The following is a 12685-nucleotide window of genomic DNA, read 5'->3' as shown; positions in this document are numbered from 1 at the left end:
ATACCAACTACAAATAACTGACTATTCAGTACAAAAAAGTAAAATCACAAAAATACTAAACTCCGAGGAAAACTCCAAAAGGAAAGTCCCTAATCAAATCGCAAAATCAAAAGCTCAAACACATCAACCGAATGGACAACAACTGTCATATTCCTGACTTGGTACAATGTATAGGCATTTTCTGATGTAGAAAATGGTGGACTAAACCTGATTTTATAGCTAGCCAAACCTCTCACTTGTATGACAGTCGCATAAAATTCCAAAATTGAAAACACTCAATATAATAACTAGATGGCTTGAATTTGTTAAGGCACAACGTGTGATTGGGGAAAGAAATTTTTACGTTAAACTTCATATAAATTCAAACTGATCATATGTCTTTAAAAAAAGAATCTTACACTGTGAAGCTTCTACGACATTAACGTAAATTTTGTTGGAACAATGCGTTTCACAAAGTGATCACGGTCATTCTGCCCTCTAATGAAAACAATTACGGAAGATATAAGGGAGAAAAACATTGATCATTGGGATATACATTCATATACAAATTGAGTGTATACTAGAAAAAGTAGGAAATACCGATCAGTTTATTGTAATACTGTCTAAAACATCTGAAAGTATTGAGCCATATGGCAATAAAATAAGATAATCGGTAGTAATCAGATCAAAATATTGTAACACTGTCTACCGTATCGGGTCGTCAAGATGTTCCACTAAACATCTCAAAAGTTCATACCGCAATTCCTTCTACAGTAAAATATGGCCCTCTGAAATATTAGAATTAGATATATCCAACCAACAGTGTAAATAATATGCAAATTAAAAAATAAATCGGTAGATCTACTTCAAAACGTGCAATCACATTCTTTTCAAATTTGTATGCGCAGTTATATCAAAATTTTCGATTTTTCTACGCTTTAGACTACTACTACTCAAGGGTAATTGAAAGATTGACTACATCATCTCATGAAATGAAGCATTTTCTACAGAAGTGGGAACGTAGATCTTATTAGTTTTTAAGTGTCATGCGATTTTTACTTCGTGAAGAACCCACAACAAATACACCGAATATGAAATCGCAAATATATCTCTACTACCTTGTTCCAAGTTACTCCATGATTAGCTTTCTGTCTCCATGCTTGAGAACAAATAGATATATCAGAATCAACTTTGATAATATTGCAAGCAGGACTCTTTGTATCATCTGAATTTGTAAATTACTTTTCAATTTGCCAACGTAAACGATACGGTATTTACAGGATGAGAGGAAACATCTCCAATGCAATCATCCACTTCATGGAGAGCCAGACAGAAAGCTGATCATGGAGTAACTTGGAATAAGGTAGTAGAGATATATTTGTTGTTGGGAAAATAGTTTCAGTAAGCAGAATGTTACTAGCAATGCATCTTTTATCTACAAAGTGACTTTGAAAAAAGGGGGTATGGTTGTCATTATTGCTGAAACTAATAGTTTCTGAGCTACATGCATGGGATAACAAATAAAATGTCATGATATGCTTGCTATTACAAAATATAAGTTTAAATGGAAGTGATTATCAATATACAAATGTATATACAAACCTTATTTACAACTCAAATTGAAAGTTCATATGTATATGTATACATGTATGTAATAAGTTATTTGTTTCAGTGTATAATTGATTTTCTTTGAAATAAGTCCTAACATGCCCAAGGAACATTTTTCTATGGAACATTGATCAGTAAGAATCTTATATGAAATGTTTACCATTTATTTTTGTAATTTAACCTAAATATATACAAAAAAGTCAACATGTTAAGTTGATATTACATTTGCTTCAATCGTGTTTTCACGTTTTTGTTCGAGTATGACCATGTTTTTTTGTGTTTTTTTTTATCTTCGAGGAATGTAATTAAACATGTCAACTTAAAACATGTACGTAACCAAAAATACTTTCCTCGAATTCTGGTCAAACGTGAAACCAAAGAATAAAGTTAATATACAAGGTTACTTTACTAACTGTTAGTTACTGAAGCGTTTAGGGCCATCCTTTTTTTTCAAATTATCGACTTTAATCTTGGAATTATCAACTCTAATTATGGAATTTCCAACTTTAATCTTGGAATTTCCAACTTTAATCTTGGAATTTCCAACTTTAATCTTCGAAATATCAACATTTAACTTAGAATTATCAGATTCTTTAAAAAAAAAGGACGGCCCTAATTTGCTTCCGTAGTTAGTACACCTATTATTAGCAAAACAGTATTGGGAGTTATAAAAGTTATATATAGTCATGATATTTTTTATTTCAAACCTCTTTATTTATGCATAAACTAAGGAAATGCATTCATAGAATATTCATATTTGTATATTTACACACACCTTGCAAAAGTACTATTTATATAATGAAAAAGAACATTTCAATGGCACTAGATTTCAAATTCATGTTCACCGATTTGACTCAAATTCTCATATTTGATTTATAACCCTGTAAAACATTTATCCACATTATAAAAAGTTTAGAATAAACAATTTACAGTGCATAGCTCAATAAAATGTAGCTTCTCGTTTTGTGTGTATTTTAGTCTTGACGCCATCTAATTAACTATCGAGTTGACCTCCGAAGACCTCCGATGGTCATATAAGCGATATAAACATAAATATAGATATAAATAGAAAGCGGACAATGTGCTATTGGATTTTTCTAGGTCTGTTTAATTTCATATTATAGATTATAAATATGTGTTAATCATTGTTTTTACCTGTATAAGAATGATTTTTTGTGGATCGAATCAGTCAATCAAATGATTTACCTGTGTTTCAATTTCAATGTTGACATTCTTTTCCTTTAAATAACCGAACACGCACAATGCATGCATTACCCATTTCTAGCTAAGGAGTTAAATTGAAGTTCACATGAATATGGATTCAATGAGGTCGAATTATTCACTTGCAAGTGAATAATTCATTATCAATGTTTCTTAGCTTAATTTGACAAACTGGAACTATTCTGACTGCTAAAAGCGAATTATTATTTCACTATTTCACTTTCATTAATGATTGAACAAAAAAAATTATACTTTAGATTTTTTATATATCTCGTAGCTATTGACCCTTTAAAAAATAAACAAATGTTTCTGTGCCCAGATTTTGTTCGGGAAGAGTACAGGTTGTTTTTGTCGAGACGCATACGAGTGTAACAAAATGCCAAAAGAGCATTTTTTTTTGACAAGCAATTTTAATCAATAAAGTCACAGAAGGTTTAGTGTTCGGTTGGGATCGTGCTTTTTTGAGTGAAGTCATCAAGTTATTTTAGTATGACTAGCTTTAACTTGTTAATATGCTTCAAAATATAAAACAGACATCGTATTTTTTAAAACATAACAAAGAGACTTCAAATGACCACGATAAATATAAACATTTCTTGATATAAGGTATTGTAGTATATGTAATAACAATTTATTATGAGCCTCGCATGATTAGGTGTTTTACAAGCTGACTGAATTCTAAAAATGTATTTATTCAAATTATGAAAGAAAGATATTTTAATACATATATGAATGAACAAATCGACGAAAATGCGGTCCTCTCTCTCTCTCTCTCTCTGTCTCTCTGTCTCTCTGTCTCTCTCTCTCTCTCTCTCTCTCTATATATATATATATATATATACAAGTCTTAATTGAAAACAACGTTCAAACCTATGATTGCGTTGGATAAAAACCGCAATTTTTATACGTGTGCATGCAAGTCAAATTTCTTGTTAGAGGGGTCTAAATACAGCACAAACAACATTTTCCAAAAGACCAAAAAAGTGAAAAGGTATATTTTAACAAAACGCATTTGACTAACAGGTCGAACAACAAATGTTCTTAAACCCTGCTGACTGCCATTAGCGATTACCAAATAAACGGATCACCGATGTAATAAATGGATCTTAATTTTAAATTTAATACTAAAACAGAAAACAATATAAACTTGCGAAAAGATGATATACCACAAACAAAAGGTGCAAAGGTTTTTGTACACCATATCCAGATTTCGACGAATAATGTCTCTTCAGTGATGTTAGGAATCGAAACGGTATTTGGAAAGCCCAACAATTTACCTCAATTTAGGATAGACTTAAATTTTGAGGAGTCAAAAAAGGATGAACGGATCATATAAACCCTAAGGCAAATATAATACAAACTCAAACGAAAAAATATAAACAAGTCTAAATTGAAAAAATAAGTTGAAACCTATGATTGCGTTGGATAAAAACCGCAATTTTTATACGTGTGCATGCAAAACAAATTTCTTGTTAGAGGGGTCTAAATACAGCACAAACAACATTTTCCAAAAGACCTAAAAAGTGAAAAGGTATATTTTAACAAAACGCATTTGACTAACAGGTCGAACAACAAATGTTCTTAAACCCTGCTGACTGCCATTGGCGATTGCCAAATAAACGGATCATCGATGTAATAAATGGATCTTAATTTTAAATTTAATACTAAACAGAAAACAATAAACTTGCGGAAAAGATGATATACCGCAAACAAAAGATGCAAAGGTTTTTGTACACCATATCCGGATCTCGACAAATAATGTCTCTTCAGTAATGTTAGGAATCGAAACGGTATTTGGAAAGCCCAACAATTTACCTCAATTTAGGATAGACTCTTAAATTTTGAGATGTCAAAATAGGATGAACGGATAAGTCTTAATTGAAAACAACGTTCAAACCTTTGATTGCGTTGGGTAAAAACCGCAATTTTTATACGTGTGCATGTAAAACAAATTTCTTGTTAGAGGGATCTAAATACAGCACAAACAACATTTTCCAAAAGACCAAAAAAAAGTAAAAAGTATATTCAAACAAATCGCATTTGACTAACAGGTCGCACAACTGATGTTCTTTATATATATACATACTTACAAACACATAAACTTTACATAAATACTTGCATGTAGATAAATGTAATAATTTTGAGACTCCAGTAATTTCATATTTTTCAGGTTTTTTCAAGAACAAGATATGTTTTTTTTTTCGCATGATATCCAGGTTTACATGGTTTAAATGATTGAATAAACATTCTATTCTTTTACAAGGTCATACAAGGTAAAGATTGACTTGGCCATATCTGGCACAATTTACGGAATGATTGGTTTGTAATGCTCTTCAACATTGTATTTTATTTGGCCATCGAACTAATGAGTCTTGTGCAGGCAAAACAAGCTTCTGATGTATAGTATGATACTTTGGTGTGTTTTGTATGAATTCGAGGCACTATTTGGCTTGGGTCATGAAATATCTAAATAAGACTAAAAGCATTTTCCAAAAGGACTGTATCTTGTTTTTGCATGTTGTTTAATAATTGAAACTATTAAGTCTATTCAGGTTAACGCTTCATATTCTTTCTTTTTTTTAAATAGAATTCCTTTCAAGAAATTGGTACAACATGGAAAAGTTACATGTACATCACCGCTGCTTATAGAAACACAGAAAAAAGATACATGCATGAATATTCAACATTAAAATCATTATATACATGTGTTATTCTATTCAAAGACAATACGACAGAAATTACAATCTCCATAAGGACATTTACGATGAAACAGTTTGGTATTATTATCGAGAGTATACAAAAGACATAAATTTAAGTTCAATTTTATTTTTCAGATGAAATATATCTCAGATGTACTTCATATATTTATATATTCATATCTCTATTAGTGTGACTTCTTCTATATTTATGTATACCCAGCATTACATTTATCTTTATTGATAAATAATGTACGACAAGGACAGAAACCGCTGTAAATTCTTGGACACCGGATCTCAAGTTTACCATTCACGAAAACAGAATGAAAGATATGACAAGATTGATATTTAGATACAGTTAAACTGAATTCCGATTGTTATCATTGCTATCATGTTAAAAGAATGATAAATATGAAAGGATCATACACACGTACCGCTCTCCCAAACAGGAAATTGTTTTTTCTCAAAACTCATAACTTTATTCATTCATCATTCCTCAATTACAGTGGAGATATTTTAACTAAAATTGTTCTCCCCAATGAGTCTACCATATCCTTGTAGCGTTTAATTATTTTATTTGATACTAAACGTATGAACATGATACTGATTGTTTTGGGCTCCAAATGTGTTTTCTGAACACATATTTTGAAAAGTCTTCAGCAAATAACTTGAAAGAGTCGAATAAGACCCACGAAGAAAATTGAAATTTAAGTTTCATCATAAAAACAAAGCGTGTAATGTAATAGAATAATATGCCTCGTCAGCCGAGTTGTCAAAGTAGTTTATTTACAGTTACCACTAGCCTACCATCACTAATGTAGCTGGTTAAGGTGGCAAGTTGGGCTTGAATCTGATTTTTAATGGCTAGAATTACCAGTTTTCCTGTTGATGATCCTTGTATAATTTTTTTCCGTGTACACTAGCCACCACAAACAACGAAACCTGGCTGCCATGATAAGTCTAATATCGTTGAAAATGTTGGTAAACAACATCAATCAATTAATGAATTAAATAGAAGTTGTTTACTTTGAATAAGTTCCATAACTTGAAGAATACTTGATTGGAAATTAATGCTTGTCCAGAACTTATGGAAGATATAAATTGCTAACCCTAGTCAAACACACACACACACACGTACACATACACACGTACACACACACATATTCTTTGCTTCCTATGTCAGTAGATTATTGTTATCAGGACCGTGCACTGATGCATCGAGATTTACAAAACGTCATCCACAAAGTCCTTCTAGCAGCTTTCATTCTTAAACAAAAAATAAATGGGCTGAGAGAATATACTAAAACTTGTAGAAGCGTTTTCGAAACATTTATTATCAATATGAACTTACTATCTGCGCATTGAATCCCTAAAGCTGTCGATGTAACCAAAATCGGCCAATATAGTACTGTATAAATGAGTATAATGACAGAGGCGATTCGAGATTGTGTTTTCTGCCCTGCCGTTTGTGGAAGCTTGTTAGATATGAAAAGTCGAATGACTGATGCGACCATAGCAGTAATCAGAAGAACGCTTACTAGAAAGTTCAAAAATATTAAATCAATATATTGTGTAATAAAAATGTGCAGTGTTGAACTTTGAGCAATATGGTCACATGGTCGGATGCCGAAAAAGCTTAACGTAATCTCTAATATAACACAAACAAAATATGTACTAGCTAAAACAAAACGAATGTTCTTTTTTGTATGGTACACTTGTGCCTTTAGAGGAAACGACGTCATAAAAATACGTTGACATGCCAAAACGCATAAATGAAGACACATTACATTTTCAATATATGCAGTAAACTTAGCTATCATACACTCATTTAGTTTTAACTGAAGAACATTTATATTAATAACATTAGGACAATATGCCATACTTCCAAGATACAAATTCAATCCTCGAAACAAAGAAACGAATGCAAATGAACGTACTGTTATAAAAACAGGTATGCAAAAGAACTTGTTCAGGGCAGGAAGAATTATAACAAGAGCATTTCCAATTAAAATAGTAGCTAAACCTGTTCCTAGTATACTGATATAAACAGCTTTAATTAACATATTGGAAAAAATTATATTACAGATTCCTATAAGGCCTTCATCATATGTATACATGTTTTCAATCGTCATATTTGGGAGTAGTGATGATATATTTGCATCCAGATCCGGGATCATCAAAGGGTCCCAATTTCCAAAGACAGATGTTGGGTTCTCAAATAGAGTTGCATTATAGCCGTGATTATTCTCCATCTGTTGTATAATAGATACGATATAAAGCAAAACCGGACAAAAATCACCTATCGACATGACGGTTCCCTGAAATAATATAAAAAATATAATAAGATGTTATATATTTTATTGATAAAAAATGGATAAGCGAAATTTTGATTCTCAATGGTCTTCAACTTCGTACTTTAGAGAGGCGAAAGACACCAAAGGTGCATTCAAACTTGTAAGTCGAAAATGAACTGACAAGATGTGGAAAAAAATTGGCTCTTTTAACTTTTTTATTCGAGCGTCTCTTATGAATCTATTAAAGACGAAATCCGCGTGTAGCGTACACAATGTCAAGCCTGGCATCTATGATGTTTTTATGTACTGACTAAACACTACTGCTGAATTGATTTCCGCAAGTTGTAGCTTAATTGGTGTTGCATGTGCTATGGGTTATATTATTATATTCATTTATTTATGCTGTGGCGAAAAGTTGTATGCACTTTTTATTATCACCGGTCCTAAAAAATGCGTTGCGGTCAGTTTGTGATTGCAATCACCAACAAGTGATTTCACTAAAAGATCTAGAAATTTAAGCTGCTCGATCTCAATTTGGTTCACGTTAAACAATTGTTAATTTTTAAGGTTATCACACTATTTTTGTCAATGTAACGGAACAAAGTCAAATGTCAAATCAGTGGAAGGTTTAACTATCTTTGAAACCAGGTTTAACCCACTATTTTCTTAGGAAAATACTTGTACCAAGTAAGTTGAATATAACAGTTGTATTCCATACAATGAATTAGTTATGATATAGTCCACCGTTCGGTAACGTTTTTTATCAGTTTTAATCGTTTTTCCTTTTTTGAATTGTCATTAAAAAATAAAACACAAATCAAAAAGAAACCCACTTAATAAGTACTAAAAATGCTGGCCTTTCAATGAAAACAAAGAAGTTAAACCATACTTATAAAAAAATTGTTTCAATCCATTAAAAAAAATATTTATTGAGAAATTCTTTTATTTGGAGTAAACATGCAAATGCTTATGATCTTATTTCATGTTTTTAGAGTAATTTTTTGTTATTAAACTGCATTATAGGAAATTTTTACATTAATAAGGAAAAAACATATCTTTGTTGCATATTGATAAAAATCGGTTAGAATCATGTATATATCACGCCAAGGCCTCTTTATACACAGCATTTAAAATACAGTCCTTCACATGATACAACATTTCAATATCTATCTTTTTTCCACAACCATTGTTTTTTTTAGAACTCCAGGCTGCTCAATGTTACGATATTTTGATAGAAAATATGTTTCTGAGAAAACAAATGATGGTTTAAAAGCTTTGCATGTTCAGGTAAAATGAAGGCAACATTTTCACAAACGTGATTATCCATATATATATATATATCTATATTTAAAATGTTTCGGGGTAATGTCGTCTCATTAACTTCGTGATTTCAATTGAAAAGTGATAATCTTTGGTGCGTCAATCAATTTTGTTGATATTTTCCCCGTTTACTTCTCTGGTCTAGCTTCTAAATATACAATAAATTGGTGAATATGATTAGGATGTTAACAGACATTTAGGTTCATTTATTTGCATACCAAAATTTTTATTCAATTTAACAGATAACTAAAATATCTTGCTACAGGTAGTGTCAAAGTTTACTATGTCAAGAGAGACGTTATATGTTTTCTTCCATATTTTTTATTTTGTTTTCATTATTACTATTAACCAGGGGTATGTTAATCAAAGTAGCCTAAGAATAACGGCATGTCCGTAGACCATCTTAGGAAATATCTTTGTTCTAAATGGGTTTATCAAACATGTCACAATTTAGAATTTTTCCTAGGAATTCTCCTAAGGTTAGGACACCAATTTGGTCTTAACTTGAATGTATATTTTATGATTCTAAATTTGTATATAAAAACCTTCTTTTTAGCATTATTGGTTGCAACATTGAAAATTTTATTGAACAGTAAAGGTGTATGCTTGCAGGAGATCCTGTTGTTCGGCATCTATAAAGTAAGCATCCATCCTTTTGTTCATGTTCACTCTGGTTATCATTATAATAATGCTACATGTATTAGTATTTTAAAAAAAATATAATTTATCATTATTTAACTATTTTTATTTTCATTAGTCATGGTTAAATTGTTGTGCATGTTCTGCCTTAATACATATAGTTTTAAATATTTCAATTTTGATATTCAACACTTACGATAGTGGTAGGGACATCATAGGTAAGATATTCATAAGAAAACTTCGATGTGCATCCTAAGACATGTTAGAGGATAGTCTTAAATCCATCCTAAATCATGCCCTAAGATATATCTTAAGACAGATCCTAGCAGACCTTCGATAAACAGGTCCCATTTTGTTTAACAAATTTATGAAAAGTAGTGATCGCCAGACAACTAGCTAAATCGGATATGCTATTATATTTAGTATTAACGGCTAATTGCTGATCTTATTATGCAGTAAACCAGCAACGTGACGTTAATTGGTTAATTTAACTTTTTTCAGTTCTTAAGATATTTTTTTTTATTAAATACACAAACTAGGATTATCGTCATTAGTCAGTAGACGAATCTGCAAAAATACGACAATATATCAAATACACAAGAAATGCCACATGGTAAAAATAAAACAAAAATATCAGGAATTTTCTGATTCAGTGATTTTAGTTCGTTCTCGGTATAACTGGAGTACACAAACAAAAAGCATTTTTTCCTGTGGTTAACGAAGCTAACTGTAGAGCCGATAATTTTGTTAGCAAATGTTCACCAAATGTTCGTGTTCATATATGTCATATTATATGATATTTCATGGAATTATACTTCTTATATTTGTTTTAATTGGATAACAACTATTTTATATGATATAATCAATGTTTTGCACTGCTGCATTTTTGTTATATAAAAAAAATATGTGTGCCTTGTTATGTCACACAGTTCAAGTCAAAATATCCGCCGCTTCAATTTTCCTAAACTAATTCAATACTAAGGCAAATAGTTCATCCGAAATTGGCATTCGATCATCCATAACTTGTAACATTTTGTGTGTGACAGTAAGAGTGTATATGACAGACAAGAAACACTTACAAATAGACATAAAATTAGTTTCCACAAAGCTCCGATCCCTTAAGTTAACAATAACACAGGAATTAAGTTGACAAAAAAATTACATTTTCTTCATTGTGTTCTTATTTAAAAAAAAGAGAAAATAAACGGCATAAAAATGATAATAATAACAAAAAATAATAATACTATAGAACTACTGTTGATAATTATACTGATGGTAATAATAGAAAATATATACTACTAATATTAAAAAACATTGGAAATTCCGAGAAAGTCATCAACTGAAGACTATTTTTCATATAAAAAGTCGTAAGGGTTCTATGGTAAAAAGATGATAGGCTCAAAGGAAAGGAATCATTTTGTTCACAAAACACGTACCGAACTATTCATAAGAGTATCTTGGATCTCACTGAATTCGGTTATCGAAACATCCATCTTCAGGTTTTGAAGTATTTCTAATTTTCTATTATGTGTACTTCACTTTTGCTGAAACCCAGAAAATCATATAATTATTTGATATTAATAGGAAAACAAAAACCCCTCCAACCACAAACACACACAAACACACATATAGTCATAATATATGTATTTATTTAAGGGACATTCAAACTCATAAGTCGAAAATAAACTGACAACGCCATGGCAAAAAAACAGAAAAAAAAACAGACAAACAATAGTACAGAAAACACAACAAAAACACTTAAGACTGAGCAACACGAACCCCACCAAAAACTGGGGGTGATCTCAGGTGCTCCGGAAGGGTTAGCAGATCCTGCTCCACTTGTGGCACCCGTCTAGTAAAACTAGTAACACAGATGACTCTGTTTAGAAATGAATTATCTAGTACACATTTAACACAAAAGTTGTTTACGGTTTGTACTTCTGTGACTTTTATCTACCTAATGTACCTGCATGAGTGCATACTTTTAACAAAATAACGTGTGTTAGTATCTATATATTGCATTTTTGTACTAGAAATTCAGAAGGCTCTTCGGTTGTTTTGTGTAAAGCTTTTTGTGAACTGTTTGCTTTTCGATTGTGCTATCTCTTAATCTTAACCATATTCAAATTCAATTTGGCAAATTAGGTAAAGAAGGTTGGTAAATACAATTAAAGATATATTGAATAGAGAATGGAAACGGTGAATATGTTAAAGAGAAAACAACCCGGCCAAATAGCAGAAAATAGCCCAATATGTATGGCAATTAGATTAATCTTCAAATGAAAATACATGTACTATTTTATAAATTTGAAGCGTCCGAAAAGCTTTCCTAAGTTTACCTTCTTAAAGAACACTCTAACCTCCAAATTGGAAAGCCAAAGACTTGGAATATGTATAAATACTTGAATGTTAGAAGAATGTTACGACCAAACGGGACTTAACTGCGAGTACTCTCAGATCTGTACTTTGTGTATTTTGTTTTTGCCAGGGCTTTTATGTACTTTGTATATCTCGATCTGATGAGTTATTCCAATTTAACTGATTTTTATGGTTTGTTCTTATGTTGTACTGTAACAACACTGTCCCAAGTAAGGGAAAGGGTTTTGGGCACGCAAACATGTTTAACCCGCCACATAATGTATGTTCCTGTCCCAAGTCAGGAGCCTGCAAGTTAGTGGTTGTCGTTTGTTGCTGCAAATTCGTTTATTGTTTTGTGTAAAAACCAGGCCGTTAGGTTTTCTCGTCATTTGTCATTTTAGGACCTTTCTAGCTATCTATGCGGTATGTGTTTTGCTAACTGTTGAAGGCCATACATCGTCCTATATAGTTGTTAGCCTCTATTTTATTTGGTCCCTTGTGGAGAGTTGTCTCATTAGCAAGTATAACATGTCTTCTTATTTATATATTAAACCAAAGACGATTAACGTT

This window comes from Mytilus californianus, unplaced genomic scaffold (genome assembly GCF_021869535.1).
Source record: "Mytilus californianus isolate M0D057914Y unplaced genomic scaffold, xbMytCali1.0.p SCAF_9, whole genome shotgun sequence".
Taxonomy (NCBI): domain Eukaryota; kingdom Metazoa; phylum Mollusca; class Bivalvia; order Mytilida; family Mytilidae; genus Mytilus; species Mytilus californianus.
The sequence above is the reverse complement of the archived record's forward strand: the minus strand, read 5'-3'. Positions refer to the sequence as shown.